This window comes from Choloepus didactylus, chromosome 12 (genome assembly GCF_015220235.1).
Source record: "Choloepus didactylus isolate mChoDid1 chromosome 12, mChoDid1.pri, whole genome shotgun sequence".
Classification (NCBI taxonomy): Eukaryota; Metazoa; Chordata; class Mammalia; order Pilosa; family Megalonychidae; genus Choloepus; species Choloepus didactylus.
In genome coordinates this window covers 37,690,925-37,707,237 of record NC_051318.1, presented here as the reverse complement: position 1 = coordinate 37,707,237, position 16,313 = coordinate 37,690,925, and the positions used below count along the sequence as shown (strand labels likewise).

The window sequence follows — 16,313 nt, the reverse complement described above, 5'->3', positions numbered from 1 at the left end:
AATCATCACCCCTGTCCCTTCCTATACCCTTAAGTTCACCCTCATCATCATGCCTGTCCATATTAGGTCATCAGTCCCCCTTCCCTAGCTTCTGTCTGTATCTAGGCTCCTTGTATTCTGCATTATAAGATGTTTATTTTTCGTTGTTCACAGAGTTTACATCAGAAAACTCACAGCTTCCCGCCCGGCGATCCCCTGTCTCTGCCTGCTCATGATCCAGCCATAAGGTCCTGTATGGTGCTGCTTGAGAGGTGCGGGTCTTTGGTCCTCAGGTGGGTGTCAGTGCGGCTGGGGCGCAGTCAGCTGTGGCACCTGCATCAGGGTGGGGCCTGTGCCTGTCAGCTGGTGGGACCGAGAGCCTTCCGTTGCGGGAGCCCAGTCCTGCTTCTCCTTGGTGACCGCAGATGGAGCTGCTCCCACCACTAGCCCGAGAGCCCTGTCTGCCCTGTGCCCGGCCTTGCCATGGTTGTGCTCCCTTCCCCTGGCACAGGATTCTTGTGGCTTTATCCACACGTGTCTTTAATGACGTTGTAGCTGGCAAGGCTCTTATCACCTTCTTTTCCTAAAATTGGCTGAAATATTTTAAGTGAGATGTGAAAAATATGGAATGGCAACTTGGCTTTCCCTTGCTCTTCCTTTATTCATTTTAATGAAATGGTCTTGTTTGTTATGTGACAACCAGGAAGGATGCTCTGAGGAGGGGAGGGTTGGAGGCCGCCTTTCTGCCTCTCCTTCCAGTGCTCTCCGTGTCTTCCAGGTGGAGGCTGACAGAGGAGGCAGGAGGAGGGGAGGAGCCCGGGTGCTGCTGCTCTCCCAGTGCTCCCGGCCTTGCAGCTGCGTGTGTGAGCCCGAAGGGAAGGCCTGCAGCTGGGGGACAGGCTGCTGAGGGGCCCACGCTCGTGCTGCTGGAGGACGCGGCCACGGAGATCTCAGACTGGATGAGAAGTTCCCTCCCAGGCAGCAAGGTGGGCTGGGCCTCCCTCAAAGAGGTGACATTTCTCCCAAAGTGCTTATCAAATGGGATGTTGTTTTCTAGCCAGTGACAAGTTTCTTTCAGCTTCTCTTTAAAACAGTCTCAAACTTTGGAAAGGTTGTTGGTACAGATCATTTGAGAGTAAGTTGAGGACCAGTTCCCCATCAGCTTTAAATACCTCATTGTGTATTTTTGAAATGCCAGGTCATTTGCCAGCCCAGCCCCAGCACAGCCATCCAAGTCAGGAGGGCAGACACTGATGCCTTACTCCCAGCTAGTCTCCACATCCCACTGAAGTTTTCCCATTTGCCCTGGAAGGTGCTTCATCACAGGAGAGCCTGGTTCAGAACTGTGCGTAGCTTTTGGTCTGCCCCAGGCAGGGTCTGATCCTCCAGCTCATGTGGCCATATTAAATGTCCATCACATGCCAGGCATCATGCCTCCCCCTTTCCTGGGGCAGTGGGGTGAGTCCCGCTGGCAGGAACATCATAGTGTGGGGCTGCGTCTCCCTCCCGGCACCTGCAAGTGGTCAGAGCTGCTGTCCTGAGTGCTCCACTGGGTCAGTGATCCGGCGTGTCTGGCTTGGGTCAGTGATCTGGGGTGTCTGCCCTGCAGGCTCCTCCAGTGGGAAGTCCATCCTCAGGCCCCACACACATACACCACACACAAACTGAGGTATACACATGCTCTCACACACACACCACACACATGGGACCGCTGGGTGGGTGTGCACACTCAGTAGACTAGGAGGGATGTAAAAATTCACACACACACCCCACTTCCATGAACATACATGGTAGAGTGAGGAGAGATGTGTATCCCTGCACACTGTGATGGCTTGAAGTTGTTTGTACCCAAGAAAGTCATGTTCTTATATCATGTCCTTTCCTATGGGTGTGGACACATTTGTTTTCTTTACTTTCATTTTTCTAGTTCTGTTACTTAGATGTATGGTTTAGGGATGCATGTGTGCGTGGTAAACTAGGTGTTAGGAAAAGGAAAGGAATGCTTCTCACATACCCTGATGTTACCACCAGGTGAGGAAGGAGAGGAAGGGAATAGGGAGTGGGGGTGGGCAGAAAGCTGACCCCTGGACAAAGATGGAAGGGACCCTCCAGGAAGCACGGAGGCCTCAGGTTTCTTACATATTGGGGGTGGGGATCAGCTGGGTTTTCAGTTGGTTATTTTTGTCATTGTAAATGAATATTTCATCCATTCTTCTACATATAAGATATATTTCACAATAGGAATATCCAAAAATATCCTATGTGTAAGCAATAAAATAATTTCTACACTTTCTGGCAGCTGGAGCAAAATGGATCAGGTCTGTGTAGGAGGGTCGCCTTGCTGGCGGTGAGGGGGCAATCTGAGAACTGGCTGTGAATGGGGCTCCCTGCCTGAACCCGTGGGTTCTATCCAGAAACCAGCTCCATCAATTTCCCCCCAGCAAATTGACGGCAGCCATCCCAAGGTGCACCTTGATAAGCTTTTCTGTGCACCCCAGCCATGTCCTGGGCCCCCTCACAAATGGATTAAGCTCCACCTGTGCTCTGAGGGACCTGGGGCACTTGAAAGACACAGCCCCTCCTCTGAAGACCTTCCTTGTAGTGTCTTATTGTGTTTTCTTTGTTCTGCAGTAGGACAGCCGCCCTGCCTGCCAGGTGTTCCGTGTTGCCCCCTGGGGTCCTTCAACCTGCAGGCCTTGCTGCTGCCCTCCAAGGAGACCTTGCCTGAGGATTCGGCCCTGGAGAGACCCAGATGTTGAACTTGCTGAACTCTGGCAGCCCCATTGCTTTGGCACCAAAGCGTCAGGATGCTGTCCAGAGTAATCAGATTCCCCACAGTTTGGGGTTGATGTTAGCATCGGCAAGAAGCAGAGGAGTGAGAAGTTGTCCAGGTGTGCAGCTGTCAGCAGGACCAACCACCAAGGACTAAAGAGGATGCAGCTCCGATCAGGGAGTAAGCATCAGGTGAGGACATGTCTCCAGATGCTGACATGACTATGAATGTGGTCACCACTGTAGATGGGAACTTGGGACCAGATGGGGATGGGGCACATCTGAATGGGGTTGAGGTCTCTGGTGGCCTCGAGGATGTGGATGGTGACACGGCTGTGGCTGAGTTTTGGCCATGGGTGGGGACACGCCATCCAGCCAGGTGACCAAAGGCCCTCTTGGTACTCAAGGTGAGGTCAGGATTGACTTGTTCTCTCTTCAAGGCTAGGAGGATGGTGGACTCTCCCAAGACACCCTGGGGCCAGGGTCAGATGTTCCAGTGCTGTCTGTGGTCATCACAATGGGTAATGACTTAGGAATTTGAGAAACAGTTTTGTTAATTTTTCAAATTTAAGGGCGTCTTCAAGGATCTCTAAGGTGCTCAGCCTTCCCCACCTGGAGCAATCGCAGGCAGCCATGGGAAGGAGCCTGGGCACCCCATGGTCCTCGACCAGATCTCCTGAGCTTAGCACAGGCCTCTTTTCATAAATGAAAAGAGTGGGGGAAAGAAGGAGCCATCATTTAGTCTTTTTTGTCTTTGTCTACTTCAGAAGATTTTAGTAAGCTTTATGTTTTGTGAAGCTTAGTGCCAAGTTTTATTTTTGGATGTTAATTACAATTTTCTACACATATGTCCATTGTAAAGCTTTTTATCTAGATAGTCAGGTGGAACAAGAATGAGCAACACCAGAGATTTGTGAAAGAAAAGTTTTTTAAACCTCAAAGGTCCTAGAACACAGAGGAGTGGTGTGCCCTGCAGGACTGTACAGGGAAACACATCAGGAGTGTGGTCTCCACCAAGTTTGTGGGGACCATATAGTTACAGTGGTCCTGGGCCTGTGCTTATAGTGTTATAGTCACAGCAGTTGATCAAGCAAGAGTGGGGACAGGGGACTTTGCATTTGATTTTTGCAGGGGCTCAACCCAGGTGGGACGTGGCAAGGAGAGGAAGGAGCTGTTTGTCTTGTTTAAGCAGGTGTCAGGGGTGGTCACTGAGGATCTAGGATGCTGAGACATTGTGACAATGCAAGAGCCCCATGTGTTACCCCCCACCTTGTGCGTGCTCACATTGCATGATGTGAAAATCCTTGTTTTATTTTTTTTTTAGATTGTTCACATATGATACAACTATCCAAAGATCCAAAGTGTACAATCAATTGCCCATGGTACCATTATAGAGCAGTGCATCCATCACGACAATTAATTTTTTTTCAACTTTTAGAACATTTTCATTACTCCAGAAAAGAGATCAAGACAGAAAAAGGAAACTGAAATCCTCCCATACCCCTAGCCACCTCCCCCCTCCATTAGTGATTCATAGTATTGGTATAGTACATTTGCTACTGTTGATGAAAGAATGTTAAAATACTACTAACTATAGTATATACTTTGCAGTAGGTATATATTTTTTTCCTATATGTGCCTCTATTATTAACTTCTAGTTATAATGTAATACATTTTCTAGTTCGTGAGAGAGACTTCTAATATTTGTACATTTAATCACGGACATTGTCCACCACAAGACGCATTATTTTATACATTCCCACTTTTTAACCTCCAACTTTCCTTCTGGTAACATACGTGACTCTGAGCTTACCCTTTCCACCCCCTTCACACAATTCAGCACTGCTAATTATTCTCACAATGTGATACCATCCCCTCTGTCCATTTCCAAACATTTAAGTTCAACCTAGTTGAACATTCTGCTCATAAGCAACCATTCCCCATTCTTTAGCCTCATTCTATATCCTGGTAACTTATATTTCATGTCCATGAGTTTACATAATATAATTAGTTCATATCAGTGAGACCCTGCAATATTTGTCCTTGTGTGTCTTATTTCATTCAATATAGTGCCCTCAAGGTTTCTTCATCAACCTATTTATTTTAAAACAGTTTTGTTCACATGCCATAAATTCCATCCTAAGTAAAAAATTGTTGGTTCCCTGTATAGTCACGTATTTATGTATTCAGCACCATCACCGCTATCTGTATAAGGACATCTCCATTTCTTCCCCAAAGAAGGAGGAAGAGTCCAAGAAGGCAGAGAAACAAAAGAAAAAGAAAAAAAAGAGAGGAAAAAAATGAGAGGTAGAAAGAAACGAAAGGAAGGATAACATTCCCTCCGTGAATGTATGAGAATGCCTCTTTCCCACATCCCAGCAGCACAGTGGTGTCAAGCGTTTGGCTCTCTGTCAGGCTCATGGAGTTATCTTGATGTTGTTCTCTTAATTCACCCTTCTCTTATCATCAGCAAGGTTGAACACCTATTAATGTGTTTAAGAGCCATTTGTAGTTCTTTTTTGTGAATTTGCTGTGAGTAGTCCTTCCTCATTTTTCTAGTAGATTACAGGCTGTTTTCTCCTGGATTTGTAAGAATACTTAGGAAATTAACCTTTTGTCTTTGATGTAAGTTACAATTAGGTTTCCCCATCTGCCATCTCTTAATTGTCTTTGCCTCTATTGACTTTTCCCAGGAGGAATTTGTGTGTGTGAGTGAGTGGTTCTATCAGTCTTTTCTTCACATTCTAATGGATTTAATGCTTCTCTTTGAAAAACCTCCTTTCTCATATTTTTCTAATCATTTTATAATTAATTTTCTTTTTCTAGTGTTAAATGATAAATCCATTTAGAATTTATTTTGTAAATTTTTTTTTCCTAAATGGCAACTCGGTCATCCTAGTGCCATTTATTGAATGTCCATCTGCACTTATTCCTGCATGTGTTTGTGTTTATTTCTGGATTTTCTTATTATTTAAAACTTGTTTTTAAAAATTATATTTGCTGAACATGAATCCCACCACATTGTAAAAAGTTCAGTCAATGGTGAAGTGTATAGAATGAAAAAGGGGCTGTTTGCTTTCCCTCCTCCCATTTCCTCATTCCTTTTTTTGGGATAATGATTGTTAGCAAATCACTGTGATTCCTTTAAGACCTTTTTTCTAATAATTATGTATGGATGTATGCATATCACACACATGTAGATTAGGGATACACACACACACACACACACTATATGCAATATGCCGCAAATTGCTTTTTTCCCACTGCTGTCTTAGAGTTCTGTGATAGTCCATCCAACTCTATCTCATTATTCTTTTTAACTGCTGCATGGATTTCATAGTACGGAGGCATCATACTTCATTTAACCACTTCTTTCCCTGTTAACGCACATCTAGTTTGTTTCTAGTTTTTTCCTAATCCCATCAATTTTGGAGTAGCTTGTGTTTATGAAACATGTTGCATTGCTTCTCTTTAATTTGTGATATGCTTCTTTTTAATTTGTAATAAAGTTAATATTTATTTATATGATTAATAGCAATGTGTAATTCATCAGAGAGAAAATCTGGACAGCACTGAGTAATATGTTATTAACATTTTGTAATGATCCTGTCTTTCTAGATAAAATTTCATGCTGCTCACTTCTTAATACACACGGACAAAGCTGGAGAGATCAGAAAAATCACGTAAGATACAGTCTTTTAGCCTCTGTTCTAGGTTTTAAATCACTGAAGCTTTTCCTTTTACTTTTTTTTTCTTTTTTTTAATCCTTTCTGGCCAAACTCCAATTAGATGCAGTGCATTTATATTTTCAGAATGCCGCATGTCCCACTTAATCTCTTTGAATGGAATGAAGATAGGGTAGCTCCAGAAAAGTCTTTGTAGCTACTACATTGGAAGCATGTTTTTAAACACCAGCCAATTCCTATTCTACCCAAATGTTCTCTATGTAATATGACCCATATTAAAAATGACCCATAGATCTATGTAATATGACCCATATTAAAAATGACCCATAGATCTTCAAACAACCTTTCTCTCAGGTTGTTGGTAGAGTCAAGTAGATATGTCTGCTATCCAGTGCATGCTTTGGCCCATATATTGAGGAGAACTGCCTTTAAGTCACTCAGCAAGAAGAGAAAAGCCCATTTTCATTTTCTAGAAAAGAAGAGCAAGTTATATGTATATAGAGCTGATATTTTTATTACAATGTGCTTTAACTTGAAATAATATATACATGTATTTCATTGTCACTGAGATAAGCTATCTATTCTGCATTTTTATTTTCCTAATTGCTTCTCGCTCAATGAAATTTTAAAACTATATATAACCCATTTATACCCCCATGGGGCTGATACTACCCTACTGAGAATGCATGCCTTAGGATGTTAATATTCTGTAAATCTTCAAAAAGAAATATACATTCAGGAAAGAAATCTTTTTAGGTTATCCTTAAGCCAGGTGTTTATACATTAATCTATCTTAGTGTAATTATTTCATTACAATATAAAGAGGAAAATATGAACAAATTCATAGACCCATTACATGCCATTCATAATAATTTTTTTTAAATATTCAGTCTTATTGAGATATATTCACCTACCCTGCAGTCATCCACAGTGTGCAATCAATTGTTCATAGAGCTGTGCATTCATTACAATTTCTAAACATTTTCACTGCTCTACAAAAAGATAAAAATATGAATAAAAATGAAAGTATAAAAACACCCAAAAAACTCCATCTCTCATGCCACTCTATTTTTCATTTAAATTTTATCCCCATTTTTCTGCTCATCTCTTCCATACATTGGATAAAGGGAATATAAGCCACAAGGTTTTTTTTTTTGTTTGTTTCAACTCCATTTTATTGAGATATATTCACATACCACACAGTCATACAAAACAAATCGTACATTCGATTGTTCACAGTACCATTACATAGTTGTACATTCATCACCTAAATCAATCCCTGACACATTCATTAGCACACACACAAAAATAACAATAATAATTAAAGTGAAAAAGAGCAATTAAAGTAAAAAAGAACACTGGGTGCCTTTGTTTGTTTGTTTCCTTCCCCTATTTTTCTACTTATCCATCCATAAACTAGACAAAGGGGAGTGTGGTCCTTATGGCTTTCCCAATCCCATTGTCACCCCTCATAAGCTACATTTTTATACAATTGTCTTCAAGATTCATGGGTTCTGGGTTGTAGTTTGATAGTTTCAGGTACCTACCACCAGCTACCCCAATTCTTTAGAACCTAAAAAGGGTTGTCTAAATTGTGCGTAAGAGTGCCCACCAGAGTGACCTCTCGGCTCCTTTTGGAAGCTCTCTGCCACTGAAGCTTATTTCATTTCCTTTCACTTCCCCCTTTTGGTCAAGAAGATGTTCTCCATCCCACAGTTCCTCCCTGGGAGCCATATTCTACATTGCCAGGGAGATTCACTCCCCTGGGTGTCTGATCCCATGTAGGGGGGAGGGCAGTGACTTCACCCACCAAACGGGCTTAGCTAGAGAGAGAGGGCCACATTTGAGCAACAAAGAGGCATTCAGGAGGAGGCTCTCAGGCACAACTATAGGGAGGCCTAGCCTAAGGTTCAGTGGCACAGAGCCAGAAGGTTTTTGCAATCACAAAGTCACACCATGTAAGCTACAGAGTTATACCATCAGCTTCAAGAATCAAGGTTTTGCGGTTGCAGTTTGACAATTTCAGGTATTTCCATCTTGCTTTTCCAGTACACTAAAGACTAAAAAGGGAGTGCTATATAGCACATAAGAACATACTCCAGAGTGACCTATCAGTTCCGTTAGAAGTCTCTCATCCACTGAAACTTTATGTTTCATTTTGCTTCCCTCTTTTGGTCAAGATTTTCTCAATCCCATGAAGCTGGGTCCAGGCTCATCACCAGGAGTTATGTCCCACATTGCTGGGGAGATTTACACCCCTGGGAGTCATATCCCACTTATGGGAGAGGGCAGTGGGTTTACCTGCTGAGTGGGCTTAGCGGGAGAGAGACCACATCTGAGCAACAAAAGAGGTTGTCTGGGGGAGACCCTTAGGCACAGTTATAATTGGGCTTAGCCTCTCCTTTGCAATAACAAGCTTCATAAGGGCAAGCCCCAAGATTGAGGGTCCAGCCTACCAAATTGGTAGTCCTCAGTGCTTGCAAGAACATCAGAAATAACCCAGGTGGGTAAGTTTAATATTTTGGCACTCTTCCTGATTTCCTCAGGGGGGCCCTAGAAATACATTTTTTTTTGTTTGTTTTTGAAATAAATTCAAACTTAGAGGAACAGTTCCAAAAACAATACAAACCCCATATACAGAACTCCAGCGTATCCTGACCCCCCTCCCTGATACGATTCACCAACTTTAACATCCTGTCACACCACCATTTCTTTCTTTCCCTCCCTCCCTCCCTCCATCCCTATCTATCATCCATCATCTATTGCTGTCTTCTGAGACCAAGCTGCACACATCCTTGAACAAAAATATAATTCACCTATACATTTCCCATGAACAAGCACATTCTTTTATGCAATCCCATTAAGCGTAGCTAAGAAGTTCAAGAAATTCAATATTAGTACAAAGTGTACATTCTATATTTCCTTTTGTCCCAACTGTGTCCCTTTGAGCTTCCTCTCCTCTCCTCCATCCTTAGATCCCATCCAGGATCATCCTTGGCATTTAATTGTCATCTATTTAGACTTTTTTTTCAATTGTGGAAACATACATACAGCCTAAATCTTCCCATTCCAACCCCTCCCTAGCATTCCATTAGTGGGATTAATCACATTTAGAATGTTGCAATGCCATCACCTTCCTACAATCCATTACTAGAAATTTCTCTTCACCCCAAACAGAAACCCTGCACTCATTTCTTAACTCCCCATTGCTCCTTCCCCTACTTCTCATAATCCATGCTCTACTTTTCATCTCTATGGTCATATTCTCTGATACTTTGTGTTTACCACGGGGCTTAAATTAAACCTCTTAAATCTATAACAATCTTGTTTTTCTTTGATACCAACTTAACTTCAATAGGACACATAAACTATGTTCCTATACTCCTCCATTCCTCCACCTTTATGTAGTTCTTTTCAAAAATTACGTATTTTATGTTGAGTCCAAAACTACTGATTTATCATTACAGTTTATGTATTTTAGATCCTGTAGGAAGTAAATAGTGCAGTTACAAATCAAAAATACAGTAGTATTGGTATTTATATTCACCATGTGATCTTTACTGGGAATCTTTATTTCTTCAAGTGGTTTCAGTCAAGTGTTTAGTGTCCCTTCCTTTTGGCCTGCGCAATTCCCTTTAGCATTTCTTGTAGGGATGATCTACTGGGGACGAAGTCCCTCAGCTTTTGATTATCCAGGAATGTTTTCATCTCCCCCTCATTTTTAACATCCAGGTGTTTATGAACCTTCCAAGTCTCTGATGGTTATGGATTTCTATTTGTATTCCATTGTAGTCAGAAAATGTGCTTTGAACAAATTCATTTTTTTTTTTTTTAATTTATTGAGGCTTGCTCCGTGTCCCAGCATATGGTCTATTCTGGAGAAAGATCCCTGACCACAAGAGAAGAATGTGTGTCCTGGTGACTTGGGATGCAATGTTCATATATGTCTGTCAAATTTCTCTGTATCTCTCTCCTTTCTTTGTTTCTCTGTTGGTAGGGCTCCCTTTAGTATCTGAAGTAGGGCAAGTCTTACATTAGCAAAATCTCTCAGCATTTGTTTGTGAAAAATTTAAGGTCTCCCTCAAATTTGAAGGAGAGATTTGCTGGATAAAGTATTCTTGGTTGGAAATTTTTCTCTCTCAGAATTTTAAATATGTCATGCCACTGCCTTCTTGCCTCCATGGTGGCTACTGAGTAGTCACTACTTAGTCTTATTTTATTACTTTTGTATATGGTGAATTGTTTTTCTCTGGCTGCTTTCAGAACTTGCTCCTTCTCCTCAGTATTTGACAGTCTCATCAGAATATGTCTTGGAGTGAGTTTATGTGGATTTATTCTATTTGGAGTTTGCTGGGCATTTATGCTTTGTGTATTTGTATTGTGTAGAAGGTTGGGGAAGTTTTCCCCAACAATTTCTTTGAATACTCTTTCTAGACCTTTACCCTTCTCTTCTCCTTCTGGTACACCAATGAGTCTTAAATTTGTACATTTTATTTTATCTATCCTATCCCTGAGATCCATTTTGAGTTTTTCAGTTTTTCCCCCGTTCTTTCTTTTGTTCTTTCATTTTCCATTCTGTAGTCCTTGAGGATGCTGAGTTGTTGTTCAGCTTCCTCTGGTCTTGTACTATGAGTATCCAGAATCTTTTTAATTTGGTCAACAGTTTCTTTTATTTCCATAAAATCATCTGTTTTTTTAATTTACTCTTACAAGTTCTTCTTTATACTCTTCTAGGGTCTTCTTCATGTCCTTTATATCCCATGCCATGTTCTCATTGTCTTTAGTTCTTTGATTAATTGCTCCAAGTACTGTGTCTCCTCTGATCTTTTGATTTGGGTGTTTGGGTTTGGGTCCTCCATATCATCTGGTTTTATCACAGGCTTTAAAATTTTCTGTTGTTTTGGGGCTCTTGGCATTTGCTTTATTTGATAGGGTTCTTTCAGAATATGAAAAACACCAATCTCTAGTTTGTCACATCTACAGCTTGGTTGCATACGCTTTCTGTAACTACCCAGCAGATGGTGTCCATGAGTCGCCTATTCCCCTCAAGTCAGTTCTCCCCAACTTTGTCTTTGTGGTGTGTGGGGGTGTGATTCTTGTGGGGTTCAATTGGTGCACCAAGTTTGGGAGTGTTGTTGGTGCTGTCCACCCTGAATGAGGGGCGTGTGTCTGAGGGGTTTGGGAGGCAGGGCAGCTTTAATAATCAAACCTCCCAGGTGTTCCCGGAGATTTAAGGCTGTTGCAATAGTCGAATCCTTCATTTCAGTCTTGCCACAGATTGTCTCTGCCACAGATCCACGAGTCCTTGGTATTGGCGTAGGGTCCCTGGGATTTCCGAGCAGACCCCCCTTCTCAGCCGTGCTCTTCCAGGACCTCTGCTGAGGGATGGCTGTGCCACATCACAGGAGCATGCCAGCCCTCCAGAGAAGCCCTGGGCCGCTGGGCCATGCAGGGGCGTTCCCAGCCTGTTGTAAAGGTGGCTGAATGGGGTGTGTTAATTTCCACCTTTTTGCACAGCTCCGCCTTCCCAGCTCCAGGACAATTAGCTGTGGGTGCACTAAAGTCCACTGTCCACAGCCAATACTGTGGCATGTGCACGGTGCTGCAGGAAACAGTTCTGTCACACTGGGACCCTTGGTGTAGCTCTGGGCTGTGGTCTCCAGCCCACCGGGAAGATGGCTGCAAGGGGCATGGTTTCTTTCTCCTTTTGGCTCCCCTCTGTGCTCCTGGCTCTGAAACAATCAGCAGCAAGTGTGGGAAGGGCTTTCTTCCATGCCAGAAATTGAGGCATTGGCACAGCCCATTCCTGCTGTGCTTCACTGTGCTGTTCTCGCCGCCATACCTGCAGCTGCTCCTGGGTTGTTGTTTTTTTTTTTTTAGAAAAGTACTAGTCCGTCTCCAAATGTCAACCCACGGTTTCCCCACACCACAGCATGGCCACTGGACTTTCAGCTGGCTCATTCACTTGTTTCAGGACTCAGACTCCTGGTTTCACCAAATGCACGGTCCCTGTGGATTTAGCAGACCTATTCTGGCTGGTGCATTGCTGGAACTGCTGTTCTGGGTCACTTTCTGGCTTTCATCTAGTATTTTTCATGGAGGTGTGTTTTTTTTGCCCTGTCTCACCTAGCCACCATCTTAGGTTCTCCCTGGAAATACCTTTTTATTCTCTCCCCAAATTACTGAGGGATGTATGAGGATTTCACACTAACCTGTGCAAACCTATTCAAAGTCTCCTATAATTACGGTGTTTGAATAAACTGATGATGCATGTTAAATTATTTAGTGTGCTACAGAAAATATAGATCCTGCACTACATATAAATCTCTTCCCTTGGTCCTTACACAGAAGTTGAAGTTGTATAACACAGTCAATATCATCCTTTACCCTTTGGCCTGATTTGCTTCCATTAAGTGCAACAAAGTGATTTAAAAAAAAAAAAGGTAAAAAAAGGGAAAAATATATGTAGAGCCCCCTTTGAGGAGCCTGTGGAGAATGCAGGGGTATTGTCCTACCCCACCTTGATGGTTGCTGACATGACCACAGACATAGGGAACTGGTGGTTTGATGGGCTGAGCCCTCTACCACAGGATTTAACCTTGGGAAGACTGTTGCTGCAAAGGAGAGGCTAGGCCTCCCTATAATTGTGCCTAAGAGCCTCCTCCCGAATGCCTCTTTGTTGCTCAGATGTGGCCCTCTCTCTCTAGCTAAGCCAACTTGAAAGGTGAAATCACTGCCCTCCCCACTACGTGGGATCATATACCCAAGGGAGTGAATCTCCCTGGCAATGTGGAATATGACTCCCAGGGAGGAATGTAGACCTGGCATCGTGGGATGGAGAACATCTTCTTGACCAAAAGGGGGATGCGAAAGGAAATGAAATAAGCTTCAGTGGCAGAGAGCTTCCAAAAGGAGCCGAGAGGTCACTCTGGTGGGCACTCTTATGCACAATTTAGACAACCCTTTTTAGGTTCTAAAGAATTGGGGTAGCTGGTGGTAGATACCTGAAACTATCAAACTACAACCCAGAACCCATGAATCTCAAAGATGATTGTATAAAAATGTAGCTTATGAGGGGTGACAGTGGTATTGGGAAAGCCATAAGTACCACACTCCCCTTTGTCTAGTTTATGGATGGATGAGTAGAAAAATAGGGAAAGGAAACAAACAAACAGACAAAGGTACCCAGTGTTCTTTTTTGCTTTAATTGCTCTTTTTCACTTTAATTATTATTGTTATTTTTGTGTGTGTGCTAATGAATGTGTCAGGGATTGATTTAGGTGATGAATGTACAACTATGTAATGGTACTGTGAACAATTCAATGTACGATTTGTTTTGTATGACTGCGTGGTATGTGAATATTTCTCAATTAAATGAAGATTTAAAAATAAATAAATAAATAAATAAATGCAACAAAGGCAATATTCCAAAGCTAATGTCTATGAGAGGGGGATATAAGGAAGGGATATGGTATTCTTGGTGGTGGTATTGTTGCCTGATGTAATTGCATGGTATTTTGTTTTTATTTTTTCTCCTATCTTTTTGATATTCTTTTGAAAATAATTTTTAAAGTTAGATTTGCTAATAAAGAGAAGATATCTCTATATTTTCTTTTTAAAATTAATTGTGTGTATGTGTATGTGAAGTCCAATTATAAAGATGAAAAAAAATCACCCATATAATACTCCTTAACATTGTTTTGATTTCTGTGTTGTTTTTGTTTTCCATATACGATACTATTGCATGCAAAAGTTTTCATGTAAATATTTTTTAATGTACACCCACTATGCAAACAAAGGTAATTACAGCTTGCGATGATCTTCCACCCAGCAATATGCCATCACAGTATTGTTTTATTTAATTTTTCTTTACATTTATTTAAGAAATAAAATTATAACTTTTTTATTTTCATTAAGTATTTTATAGGTATAAAATACTGTATTAAATGTGATGAAATGGGTGTTTCTAACATGTCTCATGAATCTTATTTTCTATTGATTTCATCCTAGGAATGCTGCATGGCCATTCATTTGTCCCAAATTGTGTTCATTGAAGAACAGGCAGCTGGCATTTGGAAAAGGTTAGGTCTATATATTGCAGTCTTTATCATACTCAAAAAATGCTTCCATGAATCAACCTGAACTGATTTATTGTGATGCCATGACTGCATATTTGGAATGAATCTACTACTGTGTTTTGGAGCTTTAAAAATAAAAGCCACTGATCAGGAGGAAAATACCTTAAGAACATAGTGTGATTTATTAGTGTATGAAGTCATTCTTAAAGAATGAATAAAGTACTAAGGTTTGCTGCAATTTATTCTCATGTCATTGTAAATAAATATGGGCTAGCTATCACTGTATATATTTCCACACCTTCTTTCACATCTGTGTGCTTGTAGTTCAGTATATAAAATCAGAAATGACTCATCTGAGAAAAAAGAACTGACTTTGGTCCATTTCTAATTAATCATCAAGTTTATTTCTCTACTTTGACTTTTTCAGGTATCAGTGTTAAATAGATACTATAATCGTTATTATCCAAGCTGGGATATTTATAAGAATAATATTAAGATTGCATTATATGAATAATATAATAATATAATGTTTTGGGCTAAAGTTCCACCATGTCAGTTATTTACTTGTAGCTAGTCTAATACCCTAGAAACTAGAAAGCAATATTTCTATGAAGATTCAGTGATTGTAGTCTTTTGTTAAATGCTGTCTTATCTGTTGCTACCCTTCCCTCTCATTTGATCACTTTCTCAATCCTCAGGGATACTTGGGCAGTGACCACCCTAAGTTGTTCATATTGTAAAAGGGTGTCAACATAATGGGGAAGGGGGATGCTTCTGGTTGATGTTCTTGAAGAGGCCATTGCCTCTGGGATTTGGGACTTATCTGACATAGTTACACTCTGGAGGATTTAAGTTGAGGAATACTGAATTTGGATTTAAGTTTCTAAAAATCAAATCTGAGCAACAAGAGATTCTCTGCAGAAATTCTTGGGCATAATTATAGGTTGGCTTAGCTTCCCCATTACAGTATGAAGTTTCATAAGTGCAAGGCTCATGATTGAGGACTTGGCTTACCAAATTGGGAATCCCTAATGCTTGAGAGAGCATCTGGAATTTCCCAGGTCAGAACTTCAATAGTTCCATATTTTATTTACAGTCACTTGAGGGACACTGCTTACACTTTCTTATTATCTGCCCAATATACTGTGAAATGTATCAGAGTTTTACTTTATTTAATCTACACAGAATTCCACTTTCTCATTCTGTATTCTAGGCTCCATGTGTTTAGGTTGTTTAAATGAATTGGCCAGACAGATTAATTTATATTGTGTGCCTCAGACTATTTAAATTTTGTACAAAATGAACATCTCTTCCTTTGTTCTCACACAGAAGGTGAAGTTTTAAAATAGAGTTTTAAAATAGAGATATTGATATCCTTTATCCTATAGTCTGATTGATCAGATGAGCTTGCTCATATATCTAATTGAAGTCTGATCTCTTTTTTGGCATCTTTAAAGGTGCTGTATCGAGTAGTGTGATTTTCAGAGCTGCAGAACTTTAACTCTGAGTCTTAGTTGTCACACAGATACCCAAAGTTCACAGAAGTACCAGGTTATTCACATAAAGCACAGCATCTCAGAATTTAGAAATAACACTTAAAAACTCAGGAATAAATGGAACTGCTCTAAGAGCTTCCATTCTAGGCTCCAGTGTTCTTATGTGTATTTTCTAAATGAGACCATGTGATATTTGTCCATCTGTTTCTGGCTCATATTGGTCACCATCATGTCTTCAAGGTTCATTGACGTCTTTGCATGCCTCATAACTTCCTTTATTTATTTATGACTGCAGATTTTGT

General features: G+C 41.1%; 1 long non-coding RNA gene across 2 annotated transcripts; it reads left to right on the top strand.

Moving 5' to 3' along the window:
• The first annotated feature begins 150 nt into the window (after positions 1–150).
• On the top strand, positions 151–14,665 carry LOC119507288. 2 transcript variants are annotated; one of them, XR_005211186.1, is made up of 6 exons: positions 151–272; positions 758–965; positions 2,611–2,943; positions 3,192–3,272; positions 6,370–6,434; positions 14,448–14,665. It is a non-coding gene; the product is annotated as an uncharacterized LOC119507288 (long non-coding RNA). The 2 variants fall into 2 exon arrangements; XR_005211185.1 differs by lacking the exon at positions 3,192–3,272.
• Positions 14,666–16,313: the final 1,648 nt, after the last annotated feature.